Source organism: Eleutherodactylus coqui, chromosome 3 (genome assembly GCF_035609145.1).
Source record: "Eleutherodactylus coqui strain aEleCoq1 chromosome 3, aEleCoq1.hap1, whole genome shotgun sequence".
Lineage (NCBI taxonomy): Eukaryota > Metazoa > Chordata > Amphibia > Anura > Eleutherodactylidae > Eleutherodactylus > Eleutherodactylus coqui.
In genome coordinates this window covers 185119209-185136030 of record NC_089839.1, presented here as the reverse complement: position 1 = coordinate 185136030, position 16822 = coordinate 185119209, and positions in this window count along the sequence as shown.

The following is a 16822-nucleotide window of genomic DNA, read 5'->3' as shown; positions in this document are numbered from 1 at the left end:
CTACCACACCTCCTATAGGTACTACGACTAAGCAGAGTAAATACTAGAATCATGATCAATTATCATCTGACCAAAATGGGAAATCTAGGGATAGAGAACATTTCAATTGATTGAGGTTGAATCACATTGTCATAATGCATCATTTTTATTATTCTATGTAAGTAACTTTCAAACTGTTATAAGACTTGAGGAGGAATTTTCTCTAATTAGTCTTTCCCCAGATAATAAAGATCTATATAAATCAAGAGCTCCAGCAAACATTCAAGCCTCATGTCGGTAAACGTCCAAACCTACAATCTATTATACTTTTTGGAACAGTTGGACTGGTTAAGTTAAGCCTCATAACTCTCTGTGACTGCAATAAAATTTTTATTAGAATTCTTAATATTGCTGAGGTTCCTTGAGGAATGCAGAGTGAGTGTTCAACTACGGCCCATATCATTTTGTACGCTGACATTTTTTAATGAAAAATAAAAAAAAATCTACGTCGAGAAACTATCAATCCGAAAACGCTCAGAGCACATTTGTGTTACGGTGTCATGATTGGTACAAGTAATATTTTGCATATATTGCAAAAAGTTATGAAAGTCTATAAATATTTTGAAAATGCCGAACAATGAAATTTTTCACATGAAGTCACACTGTGTGCAAGACATGGCAGAATATTAATGCAAAGATGTTACACCAAGTGCATCCTAATAACAAACAGGAAGTAAAGCCATACTAGGGCATTTTGGGCATTTTTCCCAGCTATGCAGAACTACTGTACAGCGATCAGCCATAAAAGTAAACCACTGACAGGTGAAATGAATAACATTGATTATCTGGTGACAATGGCTCCTGTCAGGGACGAGATATATTCAGCAGGAAGTGAGCAGTGAGTTCTTGTGTTGGAAGTAGGAAAAATGGGCAAGCGAAAGTCACTGAGCAACTCTGACAAGGACCAAATTGTTACAGAGCATCTCCAAAATGGCAGGTCTTGAGGGGTGCACCCAGGTTTGCAGTGGTTAAAGGGGTTATACCAAGATTGCAAGTTATTCCCTACCCACAGGATAGGGGTTAACCTGCTGTTCGGTGGGGGTCTCACTATTGAGACCCCTGCTTATCTCCAGAACGGAACTCTTATTCTGTCTGTCACTGCGTGGGTTGCTGCTTTCCCCGCATTGATGTCAGCATGAAGGGCACACTGGCCGAGCATGGCAGTCAACGCATCATTCATTTCAGTGAGGCTGACAGAAATAAATGGGCCTGCAGCCCCAATAATACTGAATGGTGTATTGGTGTACTTGCATGACCAGTGCTCTGCTCAGTCTCATCCTCACCTCAGGGAGTGCAGTAACCCTGCAGTGAGGAGTAAGAGGGACACAGGACCCCCATCTGAAGATTAATGGGGGTTTCAGCAGTGGGAACCCCACTGATCAGCAAGGTATCCTCTATCCTATGGACAGAGGATAACTTGCAATCTTCGTACGACCCCTTAAATGCCTACCAAAGCTGGTCTAAAAAAAGGATAACCAGTAATTCAGCCACAAGTTTAGGGCATATATTTTGATCAAAGCATGTGGGCCCATCTGTCACCTCCAGGTGAACCTTAAGAACCTAGCCTTTTTTAATATGGTTAGTATAAACAAAAGTTGTGCAGTTTTATTCAGATATTAAATGTGTATAAGTGCTGAAGCATGGGTTTCTGTTACTGTATTTGTTGCAGTCATGGATTACGTGTGCCTTCACATTTAATTTGCTGGAAATGCTGAGTGGATGGGTCCACATGCTTTGATCAAAATATGGGCTAAGAAACTTGAATTTTTATGAGGCTGGTATCCTGAAGATAGGTCATCAATCTTAAAAGAGGGACAAACCCATTAAGAACGACTTTGGTGGGCCAGTCTGCCTGTGGATGAGCCAACCAGAACTGGGATTTCTACTCCAGGGACTACATAGCAGTTACTCCCTCTCTGGCCCAAATAGGCTTGCCCATAACATTGTCCTACATAAATGTAAGGGCTTCTACCCACTGGCGTTTTTTTTTACGCTGCGATATGCGTTTTTTTCAATGGGACTTTCTAATGTTAAAATGGCATCGCACAAAAATCGCAAAAGCACAAACCTGCGATTTTTGTGCGATGCCATTTTAACATTAGAAAGTCCCATTGAAATAAACGTAGCGAATCGATATCACAGCATTAAAAAGTACGCCGGTGGGTAGAAGCCCTTAAGAAGATCTGAAGAGATTCTTGAGATGTGAGCTGGGTCTGCAGCTTACTATTGTTCTGCAATGACAATATCTTGCTGATGTATCACGTTCAACAATCAATGATTTGTTTCCCAGAGCCAATTGTAATGAAACAAATTTACAGCCTAAGTAAAGGTGCCTTCAACATCAACAAATCATCAGAATTAATTTGTTAGTATAAAAGACAAATAAACAATACGAACTCACATACCTTCCCTGGAAGAATTACAGCATATAAATCTGGGCAAATGAAGAATGTTAACGGCTCTTATAGTGTATGTGTGCACACAAATAAATCACAGTAATGATGAAGTCTATAGCAATGAGCTCAAGATCCTTGCTGTTTCCACAGAAGGGACTGACTGTTCTTTAGGGCTTCAGAAGATTTGTTACCTGATGCCAGCAATGACAGCTCAGATTCGAAGTTCAGAATACAGTACATTGATGGATTTACATACTGCTATGCATCGTAAACGCAAACATTAATAAGCATGGCTGGCCTTAGCTATGTGCGACCCATGCGGTCTTACATGGAGTCGGCCACTGGCTTATAGCGGGGCACCAGGCGGACGTAAGCTGCGGGCAATTGTCCCCCTTTGATCTGCCTGGCCATGACTCATTCTCTTACTGGCTCTGTCTCCTCCATCTGATGTTCCAAGGTGCTACTGTCAGCTCATCAGCATCCACGTAACTCAGTTACTCAGTTCTGCAACTGTATTTATGTTATGAGCTTGATTTTAGTATTGTGTCTATGTATTTAGGTTGGTTTTTGCTGTTTATGTACTGAGCTTGGTTCTGGTACTGTATTTATGTATTGAGCTTGGTCTGGGTACTGTATTTGTTATGAGATTGCGTCTTGAACTGTATTTATGTTATAAGCTTGGTTCTGATACTGTATATACTAGGGTTGATTCTGGCCCTGTATTTATGTAATAAGTTTGGTTCTAGTGTAGAGATGAGCGATCGTACTCGCTAAGGCAAATTACTCAAGTGAGTATTGCCATTTTCGAGTACATGTCTGCTTACCCAAAAAGATTTGGGGGACGGCAGGGGGGTTCTCTTTCTCTCTCCACCCGCTTCCACCTGCTCACTCCCGCAACTCACCGTTCACCCCCGCCGGCCCCCGAATATTTTCGGACGAGCAGGCATGCACTCAAGAATGGCGATACTCGCTCGAGTAATTTGCCTTTACGAGTACGCTCGCTCATCTCTATACTAGTGCTGTATTTATGTTATGAGCTTAGTTCTAGTACTATATTAACGTACTGAGCTTTGTTCTCACATTGTATTAATGTTACAAGCTTGGTTCTGGGGCTATATTTATGCTACATGCTTGGTTCTGGGGTTGCATTTATGTACTGGTCTTGCTTCTTGTGCTAGGTTCTGATAATGTATCTACAGTATGTTCCAAAGTTGATTCTGGTGCTGTATTTATGTAATGAGCTTGGTTCTGGTACAGTATTTATTCATTGAGCTGTTCTGGGATGGGTATGCTGCACTTGGACAGATTTACTATAAATAAAAGGTTATGCCCCAGAAGAAGTCAGACTAAAATGGAATAAGTCAAATGATGGAGGCCAAGTTCCAAAAGAACTTGATTTAATCGTTAAGTGCGTCAATTTTATTGCTATTAGTGAGTATGAAGTAGGCTAGGGCCACGCAACTATGTTGGCCACGACACAGGTCACACGGTAAAAGATTACAGTGTATCCCTGCAGGCTCCTAATCTAATAGAAGTCAATGTGGATCCCAGCAACTTGTCTTCTGTTGGATTATACCAGTGATTCCCAACCGGGGTGCTGCAGCACCCTGGTGTGCCATGAGAGCCTGCCAGGGGTGCAGCAACACCAGGGACGGATTGCCCATTCAATCCACCGACAGGCCACATGCAACTACTGCTGCAGTTCCTGCCACTACATGTGCCCCCCCAAGCCACCAGTTGCCTGACTTCCGGCTGCGCGGTCATATGGTATGTGACTGCTGTGGTCAATTGCACAGCGGTTACATGTGACCATGCAAACAGGAATTGAATTCGGTGGAAGGACCGCCACGGCGGAAGAGCTTAGACAGCAAAAAAGTGAGTATATTGTTGTTTTTTTTTAAAATTATACAGCATAAGAGGGATTGGGGAGGCACTATTACTGATTAGGACGTCAAGGGAGGCTCTTTTAACTGATGGAGGGCTACAAAGGGTAACATTACTACTGACAGGGACAACAAGGGGAATCATTATTACTGGGAAGTGTTTTTACTGATGGAGGTCTACAAGGGGCAGCATCATTTCTGATGGGGCAAAAAGGGGGAGCACTATTAATGACGGAGCAATAAGGGGGGTCATTATTACTAACAGGAGGAACAAAGGACAGCATTATTAATGACAGGGCAAGAAATGGACCATTTTTAATGATATGACAGAGCATTTTTAATGTTTGGTTAAAAAGGGGGAGAATTATTCCAGTTGAGGGCATAAAGGGAGGCATTACTTCTACAGGGGCCGCTGAGAGGGGCGCTGTCACTACTGGGGCCGCTGAGAGGGAGTGTAATTACTATAGAAGCCACTGGAATAACAGAGGTAAAATCATACGTTGTGAAGCTATGCGCCTAGGGGTGCACCAAGGCTGAAAAGATTAGGAAACACTGGATTAGGCAATCGCAGGGCTATACTGCAGTGTTTGGCTGCACAACCTGCATCACAGCTAACGTTACTGTGTAGTCTTAGTCTAAACTCCTTTTAACCACTTGGGAGTTGAGTGCGCTCTGTGTATAACTTCTTTTTTCCTCTAAATAGAAAAAGTTGCTGTGTTGAATTTAATTGCAGAAGTGTTGTGCTTTGTACTGAATTGCTAACTTTGCTCTGGTTCAGAAAGAAAAGGCTGCTCAAAGGTTGATTTGTATTTGGATCCCCATTTTGTATAAATGGACGAGTGCAACTGCTATTTTCATTAGCGAAGAACTGATCAATTTCACTGTTAGGGCGCCTACCCACTTGCGTTGCCGATTTTCGCGCGTGAAAAACGCGGCGTTTTCGCGCGTTTTTGCGCGTTTTTGGCGGCGTTTTTTGCAGCCCTCCATTGACAATCATGGGTGCATTAAGAGAAAAATAAGGAGACATATGCAACAGACAGTTCCTATGTGAAAAAACCCCACGAAACGGAAAAAAAACCCCAGATGGACAAGAACACATTCTATACTAATTGCTCTTGAGAAAAAATGCAAAACATCACAGGGAAAAAAATCGCAAGTGGGTAGACACCCTTAGTGTATGTGCATTTTGTATCCGTTTTAATTCAGTTTTTGTGATTTTAATGCATGTGTCATTCAAGTGCACTCCATTATTCACACGTGTGAAAAAAAATGGAAGGTGGTGTAATTGATGTAATTTAAAACTCCCATTGATGTCAGTGGGTGATTGAAAAAAATATAGAACTGGCATGCCATGCGAGTCCAAAAAATATAGAACATGGCACTGGCATGCCATGTGAGTCCATTCAGTTTTTTTTACTTCACTTATTGACTTGAATGGGTGCTTCTGGTCTGAAAGTTGCACCAAATAGAACATGTTGTGATTCTTGTTACACGGACCATCGGTCAATGGGAAAATTTTTTTTTAAAAAAATCACACATATGAATACATACATTGATTTTAATGTAGTCCTAGTTCTGTCCATTTCAAACTCAGACCGAACTCGGATGTTAAAATGGTCCATGTGAATAAGCCCTTAAGGAGCTGTCCCACAAAAGCAAGTTATCCCCTATCCTGGGGGCTGCATTCAGACGAACGTATATCGGCTCAGTTTTCACGCCGAGCCGATATATGTCGTCCTCGTGTGCAGGGGGGGGGGGGAGAGGATGGAAGAGCCAGGAGCAGGAACTGAGCTCCCGCCCCCTCTCTGCCTCCTCTCCACCCCTCTGCACTATTTGCAATGGGGAGAGGCGGAACGGGGGTGGGGCTAATTCTCCCCATTTAGCCCCGCCCCTGTCCCGCCTTTCCCCGTTGCAAATAGTGCAAAGGGGCGGAGAGGAGGCAGAGAGGGGGCGGGAGCTCAGAGCACTGCTCCTGGCTCTTCCATCCTCCCCCCCTGCACACGAGGACAACGTATATTGGCTCGGCGTGAAAACTGAGCCGATATACGTTCGTCTGAATGCAGCCTCAGTCTTGCATTACCAGGACAGAGTGCTGCCAAAGCAGTAAGGAGCTGGCTTGGGGATCCATGGTGGACGTGTCCTGAAGAATCAGTGCCTGTTAGAGAGGCACAGTGGCACAAGAAAGGAGGCAGCTAGACTTTCAGAAGTGCAGCTCTATAACACGTTGCTAAGAGAAAAAAGAGACAAGAAACACAGGTAGAGAGACTGCTACAAAGAATTCACATCATCCTCCAGCTCTGCGAATCAGGATATCCCCAAAGATACAGTACCTTAATTACAGTACTGAATATGCTGGAGATACGTAAGTGAGGTGGGCCCTCAGGAAGAGGTTTGACGTGTGCACACAGTTAGTAACTTAAATGCAGGCCTGCCAGTTAAAATACACAAGCTCAAGCAAACACCAGAGAAACACATATTCATCCGCCAGTTGGGGGCAAGTTATTGGACAATACTTGCGTTACTTTCAGACTGTGAGCAGGTGACCACCATTGCAGGGTTGTAATGTTGGGTTGTACTACCACATGTTCTACAGTTGAAGTGTTTTGCTGTTCTTTTTGATTTATAACAGATTATTACTATCCCCCACTCACATTAGAGTTAATAATACTCTTAGTTAGAATCAGTAATGTTGTCTAACGTATCTGAATAACCACATATTGCTTATCTATTAACCCTTTCCAATCCAATTTTGGATTCAGGGTTTCCTAAAAGGCTTTCTCTTTTGGCTATTATACAATGGTGCCATCTGCTGGTTAAAGTCAGTGTGTGTGCACCAGAGAGGCTCTGACAGCAGAGTGGCTGGCAATAGATGGTAAGAATACCCTGTGGACGTCTTCTGACCTTGGAGCTGTACAAACTTCAATCAGAATGTAGAAAGACGTGGGTTGGAAAGGGTTAACAGAAGCTTCTACTGCCAGCTCCATCTCTAAATGAATTTGATAGACTAAAAACATATTTTTGTAAGCCTGGTGTCTGCATTGTACCCTGATTACTCTGTCACTTGCCCCTACCGCGACAGATTGGTGTAGGTTCCATGGTTCAGACCCCACTGATCAGCAAGTTATCAAATCCACAGGGTAGGGAATAATTTGCTTTTGTGGGATGACTTGTTTAGTTTACCGACTTTAGAGAGATTGGACACTTCTTTATATCATTTGCTGCATGTAGGTGAACTCAGTGCTGCTTGCTTTTTACAATGGCTACACAGTATGTCTCTGTCATTAAAGAGGTCTCTTTATATAAGGACTAGTTATTATTAGTAAATTATAGTACCAGTATTTCTCGTGCTGCACTGCGCCACACAGCTGAGCTACATGCTACATCAATCCTGATCCCCAGATATCACACACACACACAGCTCTACTACATCCATCCTGACCACACACATCACACAGCTCTAGTACATTCATCCTGATTCCCAGATATCACACACATAGCTCTGCTACATCCATGCTGATTCCCACACATCACACACACAGCTCTACGGCCGCCTGTTCACGGCCACGACGGAATATCAAGAGCGATTTTCCACCGCGGGGGAACACTGAAGGTCACCGTGATGAGCCTATCTTAATGATAGGTTAATCGTGGAGAATTGTGGCAAATCGCGGCATAACACGTGCAATTTATCGCCATGGATCACGCTATGAAGTATCGCCCGTGGACAGCCAGCCTACTACATACACCCTGATTCCCACCCATCATATTCACAGTTTTGGTACATCCACATCCATCGTGATTTCTAGACATCACCAGCACAGCAGACTCATGGATACGGTAATCAGCCCCTGCTCAGGTGATCCCTGACTACACCCACACAGGTGATCACATGACGGTGACATCATCACAGGTCCTGTTGGTTGCTGTCGGTTTATCCAGTATACAGTACTTTCTACCAAACTGCACAATGGCTCCTCCCACAGCAGTGACATCAGGTCCTTCAGTCCACCCGATCTCTGTGGTGGCTGTAGGTCGGTGTCTCCCGTCAGGACCACCTATACATAAAAAACATCTTATTTAGCTGTTTACCCCCAATAAAAGTAGAAAACAGAAAACAAAATTCAGTGAAAAAAATATATAAAACATAGCCCTATATGTCACAGGGAAAAAAATGCTGCAAAAATAATTTTGGTAGATAAAGAAAAAAAAGATAGGGCAGTAAAACCACCATATGAGTGACATCCCTAAAAAGTGTCTGGACCTTTTGGACCAAAACACCCTGGTCCTTAAGGGGTTAAGTCAACTTTCTACGGTGTCCTATTGGACTATACTAATGCATGTCCTAGGAGGAAACAAGCGCTCTATGCTCATGTAACCCACCCATTTACGTGGTAAAACTTTACAGCCTGTTTTTGTCTAACTTGACAGATTTTCCATCAGGACTAAGTGAAAGCTGGATGCCGATCCCTGTTGGATCGGTAATGGCTACTACAATGGTTGGTACTCAGCTTTTCCCTGCAGTGCCAGTGTATTATATATTACAGTAGAGACTGAGAAACCTTTAGTTACACGTTCGCAGTGACATTTCTGCCTTCGCCGAACCATGAATTGTGGGTTATTAGATTCCAACTCTCCATGTGAGATATATTTATGTAGAAAGCAGTCTGTGCAATCTGCTGGAGTAATCTAAAGTAATGGTGACTGCTGCATGTGACGGATCTGAAGCCAGGCTCTATTCATGATGAAAGCAGATGACACAAAGATAATTTAATCCCTCTATTTAAATGAGCAAATGTAACAACCTGTACGCGCATTATGGAGTCTAAGTTGCGTGATGCATTTAGCTTTATACTGTCTCTGACATTTTTGCTATATTATATGCTGCTGCATAACTTAAGCTGTTTCCTGTTGTAATTACCCATACTTCAGTGTCAGCTAGCTGCTGATGTTCCTTCCCAACCCCTTAATGGTCACATTACAATTACAAGAAGATAAGATATCAGTCAAGAAACTGTGAAAATGGATATTTGAATAAATATCAATGATGTCTTTGACCTATCAGTCGTCGATATCATATGAGGTAGTATATGTCTAATCTATATATATAAAATTGAATGTATGCGTGTGTGTCTGTGTGTGTGCGTGTGTGTTTGTCCTTTATGCGCTACTACACCATTCATCCGATCGCCATGAAACTTTGGGAAGTTGTTGAGTACACTCCTGGGAAGATTATAGGCATAGTACAAATATTCTATGATAAATGGCGCACATGCGAGCATCGTCGACAGTTACGCCCCCTCCCACGTAGATCGTTCGATTTCCATCGTTGCCACTAATTCTCTCACTTCCCGATGTTGTAGAAACATGAAATTTGGCACGAGCATTGATTATGTCATAAATAGGAAAAGCTAATGGGTCCCAACTCGATTATTCAATTCTAAGGGCAAAAGAATTAGCGTCCAAATTTTATGTACGGAATCTAATTTTCTCACATAGAAACTTGAAATTTGGCACGAGCATTGATTATGTCATAAATAGGAAAAGCTAATGGGTCCCAACTCGATTATTCAATTCTATGCACCAAAGAATTAGCGTCCAAATTTTACGTACGGAATCTAATTTTCTCACATAGAAACTTGAAATTTGGCACGGGCATTAAATATGTCATAAATAGGAAATGCTAATGGGTCCCAACTCCATTATTCAATTCTATGCGCAAAAGAATTAGCGTCCAAATTTTACGTACGGAATCTAATTTTCTCACATAGAAACTTGAAATTTGGCACGGGCATTGAATATGTCATAAATAGGAAAAGCTAATGGGTCCTGACTCGATTATTCAATTCTATGCGCAAAAGAATTAGCGTCCAAATTTTACGTACGGGATATCATTTTCTCACATAGAAACTTGAAATTTTGCACAGGCATTGAATATGTCATAAATAGGAAAAGCTAATGGGTCCCAACTCGATTATTCAATTCTAAGCGCAAAACAATTAGCGTCCAAATTTTACGTACGTAATCTAATTCTCTCACTTCCTGATATATATAAATGAATGTCTGTCTGTCCTTTATGCATTACTGCACCATTCATCCAATTGCCATGAGACTTTGGGAAGTTGTTGAGTACACTCCTGGGAAGATTACTGGCATAGTACATCTATCCTACAATAGGTGCCGCGCGTGCGAGCATCGTCGACAGTTATGCCCCCCAGACAAAGATCGTTTGATTTCCATCTCAATCACGAAAGCAAAAGGCATTACGAGCAACGGGATGAGTGTTCAACCAGAAAATGATGCATCCGCCGAACGTTTCGCAAGACAATTGCTGGATATTGAGAATGCAGAGGTAAAATGAAAGCTGTGCTGTGATTGGTTGCTATTTCTTATACTGCTGAGGTAACATGAAAGCTGCGCTGTGATTGGTTGCAATATATAATACCGCAGAGGTAACATGAAAGCTGCGCTGTGATTGGTTGCTATTTTTTATATTGCTGAGGCAGAATAAAAGTTGCGCTGTGATTGGTTGTTATTTCTCTTACTGCTGAGGTAACATGAAAGCTGCGCTGTGATTGGTTGTTATATTTTATGCTGCTAAGGTAACATGAAAGCTGCGCTGTGATTGGTTGTTATCTAGATATATAAAAACAAATGAATGTATGTCTGTCTGTCTTCGCAGCAACGCGCGACGGGTAAGCTAGTCTATCATAAATATCCAAGCATCTAAGTGTCTATGATAGATAGCTGTCAGTCATCAATATCACATATCATCTTGTATCTGTCTGCCCAATATATCATCAATTATCTATCTATCTATCTATCTATCTATCTATCTATCTATCTATCTATCTATCTATCTATCTATCTATCTATCTATCTACCATCAATGTTATATCTAGGTCATCAATTATCTATTAATCTAGCTCATATCTCTCTCTCTCTACTTACCTACCTACCTATCTAGAGGCGTAACTTGAAGCTTCTGGGCCCCAGTGCGAAATCTGTAACAGGGCCCCAACTTATAATGCTTTATTCATAGTACTGGGCTCCCTATATGGAGAAGAGAGGCCTTATGGGCCCCTAAGGCTCCTGGGCCCGGGTGCAACTGCATCCTCTGCATCCCCTATAGTTTCGCCCCTGTATCTATTGATATTTCTCTCTCATATCTATCTATCTAGCCATCTCTCTAGCTCTCTATGAATGATTTAATATCTATGTATTGATAAACAGACCCAGGCGTCAGATAATTCAGGGGAAAAAAAGAGATTTGGTTGTAATAGGGGACTACACGTCTTTTTGGAGCACTATTACATTACAGAATATAGATATTACCCGTATGAAGCCGGGAGGGAATTTTTTTCCCCAGGGTGGGGTAAATTGGCTTCCGCCTCATAGGGTTTTTTTTGCCTTCCTCTGGATCAACAGGGGAGGAGAGGGGGGGGGGTGAAACAGGCTGAACTTGATGGACATTTGTCTTTTTCTCAGCCTAGCACACTATGTTAAAAGTATACATAATCCATACATAATCCGCTGTTGATTGAGCGCCTCTCTCCTATTTTGTTGTTTTCCTTCTGCTTGGAGTCACCCGTGGTGTGTCTGGAGTTAATCAGCTGCTGATTGAGCACTTCTCTGCTATTTGGTTGTTTTCCTTTTCCTTGGAGTTGCCTGCGGGGTGTCTGAAGTTGGCAGCACATTGGGATGCTGGTTTGCTGTGGACCCTAATTTGAGCCTTTACCTAGGGGTATATATTATACATCAGACCTCAATGGATGTAGGTGTGACAGCATCTGGTGTCACACAACCGATGGGCGTACATAGATTATTAACCCCTTTTCCATCTCTGTGTCGCTAATTACTTGGGATTTTGTATGTCATGCACAATTGACATACTACGCATGCACCGCATTTCAGGTTTTAGTACATGGCAGTGATGTCCATCTACGGTATTTCAGGCTTTGGAGCATGATAGTGATGTCACAGTGCATGCACTGCACTTTTGACTTCTGCGCATGTGCAGTAACGTTCGCTAGTTTCCTTGCAGATTTATATGGGGAGAAAATGGATGTCACTGCAAATATGTCGAAGCCAGAAGTGTGGTGCATGCGCAGTGCCATCCATTTATCTATATAGAGTAATATGGGGAAACAAATGGGCGTCACTACGGATGCGCTGAAGCCAAAAGTGTGGTACATGCGCAGTGACATTCGTTTGTCCCCATTGACTAATACAGGGAGACGAATCCTGAAATGTGCCACACGCACATTACATCAATAATGCAGTAATCAATCAGCAGCTTTAGGGTGAGTTTGTGAGTACGGAGGGTGAAGAAAGGACAGACGAGTTGGAGGATGGAACCACCCATCGGATAGTACAGTACTCATTTACATGTCAGACTGTAATCGTGCAAAAGCAGATTTTGGGTCATTGGTGGCACTGAGGATAAAAAATTAGTTCTGTTACATTACTGCTTTGGGAATGTTACATGTTATGAATATCCAGATATGGAACATTACACTGACAAACTTCCTTTAACCCCTTAACAACACAGGACAGAGCCCAGGCTATCCCACAGCAGGAGACAACTGTGACTAATAGCCAGCCTCCCGCTGCAACAGTGGGGATCGGTGAGACCACCCTGTTAACCCCTTACATGCCATGATCAATTTAAATTGTGGCAATCGCAGAAGGCTGATGGGTTACCATGACAACTGGTTGCCGGACATTGGGATTGGAACGGCCTGTGATTGCTATTGTGAGTGATAATGCTTTGCAGTACATAAATGGATCATCATAGTGATCAGTGCTTTTCTGCTTCAGGGACATAAAAAAAGATGTAAAAAAAACTCAAAAGAAACACATATTAATATCATCGTATCCGTAATAACCTGTACAATACATTGAACAAACTATTTATCCTGCATGACAAAAACCCTAAAAGAAAAATATATAAATAAGACAGAGCCAAAATGCTTATTTTGTTAAAGGGGTTGTCCGCCGCCCAAACTGATTTTTTCCCCCCCCCCATTAATGCCCTGTGGAGTAGAAGCATCACACACAACAGCCTTTCCCATAAAAAAAAAATCGATATTCTGCTTACCTTTTTATTCCTTTTCTTCCCTTTATAAAGTTTGCCTGAAGAATTTTCCAAAGATGGCGCCGCTGGCTAGTTCCCATGATGCACTGCTGCCCTCTCTCCTCAGCGCGCGCGCTCCCGATGACACCGGTCACATGACTGGAGGACCGGCGTCATAATGCAGACGCACGCTTCACTGCTTTGAATGGAGCCGGCAGCCGGCCGGCCCCATTCAGAGCAATGAGAGGGCAGGGAGAGCAGTGCAATCTCCTGCTAGAGCTGTGACAACTGTTAGCAGGAGATTCCTTCATCTCCTCAGCATGTCCCCTCATCACTGACAACAGTGTCAAAGTGTCCAGTAATGAGGGGACATGCTGAGGAGATGAAGGAATCTCCTGCTACAGCTGTCACAGCAGTAGGAGCAGATCATGATCTCTAGCAGCACTTTCAATAGCAGAGAATCGCGATCCTCTGCTATTGAAAGTGAAAGTAGCACCAAGCATGACACACACATGCCCCCCCTCACAGTGCCCACACACAGCGCCCCCTCCACACTGCCCCCACACACATGCACCCCACAGTGCCCCCCCCCCTCCCCCCGCAAGCCACCAGCTGACAGCTCCGACCAGCAGCCCCCGCCCCCCACAAGCCACCAGCTGACAGCTCCGACCAGCAGCATCCTCCCCCCTCACTGGCTGACTGCTCCGACCAGCAGCTCCCCCACCTTCCCCCTCACCCCCATCCTGGGACTACTGACTGACAGGTCTGTCACCCCTACACCTCCCCACCCCCACCCCTGACTACTGACAGCTCGCAGCACCCCTCCCCCGTGAGAGACCGGCACTCCACTCTCCCTCCTCCACTCCCCTTACCTGTCAGCTGAAGATCCCGCGGCCGCGCGGCCCCTGCAGGCAGACCAGAGCTTCCTGAAGCAGCCGGCAGAAGAAGATCTACTGCGCATGCGCGGAGTAGAAGAAGCGCGTCCCCGTGCAGAGAATACCTGGAGCTGGCCCGACAAGAAGAGGACAAGAGACTTGTCGGAACCAATGGCAACCGAGGAGCAACACAGGGGGGGGCACCCCAAAAGGTAAGTGAATAACTTCTGTTTGCCTAATTTACAATGCACAATGTATATTACAAAGTGCAATGTATTGGGCAAACAGAAGTAATGAGATTCATTCTTTATGGCCGGACAACCCCTTTAATTTTGCCTCTAAAAAATTGTTACGGCTGGTGGGTGTGGGCCCTCTGTGCCAACTTACTAGCTAGGCCATGATCCTCAACCAGGGAGGTTAGCAGCTGAAACCGGTAGACAGAGGTATTGGAGCGTGATGCTGCAAGTCCATCCGATCCGTGAACAGGAGAAGTACCAAGGAACACTTAGTACCAGCAAGGATAGATGTCCTCTAACAGGCAACATGACATGGAGATCTCACCCTAAACTAAAACAGGGTTAGGGGAAAAGAACGACCCTGCAGTCTTCAGCTGGGGTCTGTCTATCCCTAACAGGGCACAGGAAAGATCAAATGAAAACCAGAAACACCGCAGAGTTCAATAAATGCAAACAGTAAACACTGACCACAGAGATGAAGACAATACAAAGACAGGAAGTCACTAGGGAAAATGCACATGCAAGACGTATAGCAAGTAGGAATGTGGAAATAGAAAGCAGGCTGGATGACTGAAGCAACACACACCAGCACTAAGGCAATGAGACTGAGCTCCCAGCTCAGCTAAATACGAAGGTAATAGCTCATGCCTAGCAGCTGAACTAGAACACTGCAAGGAGTAACCCCTGCATTGCTGGAAAGAAGTGTACAGTGAAGCAGTTTAGGTTACCGTGGAAACAGAATGACAACTATGTCTGCCAGAAATAACGGGAGACAGGTAAGGCTGGGAAGCAGGCCTAATAAAAATGCAATAAAAGTGATCAAAAAAGCCATATGTACTCCATATGGTAGCAAAGATCAAGCCATCACAGAGCTCTTTCCATGGAATAATGAAGAAGTTATTAGAGACGATTTGAAGACAAACACTTGAATATGGTGTGCTGTGCTGTCAGCTTGCTCACTTCATATATCTCACGATCCACTGCTTGCTCAAGCGGGTTCACCTGCCCCCGGTCCTGGTCTTTAAACAGCAAAAAATTCCATGCAGGAAAAAGTGTAATCCACGCTTGCTTGCAGAGTAAAATTTGTAATCTTACTTTATTTAGTCATATTTAAAATTGCCAGGTATACACATCTCTAACCAGACGCGTATCGGCTGCACAGGCTCTCAGGGGCTACTTATGTGTAGTGGGCCTGTTTTTCCACTTGTGTAAAGCTGGTTGACCACTAGGAATGCTTCTACGACGCAATCCAAGAGATTTCGTGCAGTTAACAGAGTCTGAGAGGGGAGGAGTCATTGGAATGCGAGAAGCTGGATGGTCGTATCGACGAATTCCCCGCCACCTGGGCTGTTCTTTCCAGACTGTTAGGAGTTGTTGGGACTAGTGAATGCATGAGGGCATGCATAGGAGGCGACTGGGCTAAGGATACCCTCGACAAATCACCAGTAAGGAGGATCGCCTGATCATTTAACAAGCACAAGCAGCTCCATTGTTACAGATCCCTGTGTCTGTTGGAAACATTTTCAGGCACTTGGCTGAAGGATATTTGATTTCACGATGCCTATTACATGTACTGCGTTTGACACTGTCACCATTGTTTGCAGCAGTGTGGTGAATGACGAAACTGGACTGTTACGGAGTTGTCTATAGTGACAAAACTATGTTTAGTTTGAGCACTAATAACGGCCATCTTTGTGTCTGGAGACCCAAAGTGAGCGTCTCAAACCTGCCTTTGCTGCGAAGTGGCACACTACCCCCACTGTTAGTGTGATAATCTGGGAGGTCATCGCATATAACAGTCGGTCATCCCTAAAGAGCAGGCTGGAATGGCGCTTCCAGATCTGCACGTATACTACCTAGCCGGACAGCTGCGTAATATCCGGAACTGGTTCCTAGAACGGGAAATGCCCATCGCTGACCAATATCTGGCAAAACAAGTGAAAGGTAACAACCTTTTAAGCTTCCTGGAATTCCCAGAACATACAAATCCCTCCGATACACTGCCACTTCACAAACTCGCCTTAAAGATGTGGAAGGAGGCTAAGGCCATCCAACAGTACAAAGGAGTGATGTGTGAACTTCCCTTATGGAACAATCCTGGCCTTAAGGCCCTGCAGTCGGTCCCAGACCCCCAATATTGGAGATCTTTTGGGGCGGTGTCGGTGGCAGACGTCTATACGGACGGGAGCCTCCTCACATTCAACCAACTACGCAAAAAAATACAGTCCCCACAATTTCAACTATTTAGATACCTGCAGCTGAGGTACGCCCTGAACTCCCAATTTCCACCTACCTCCACATGCATATGCAAATTCCCCAC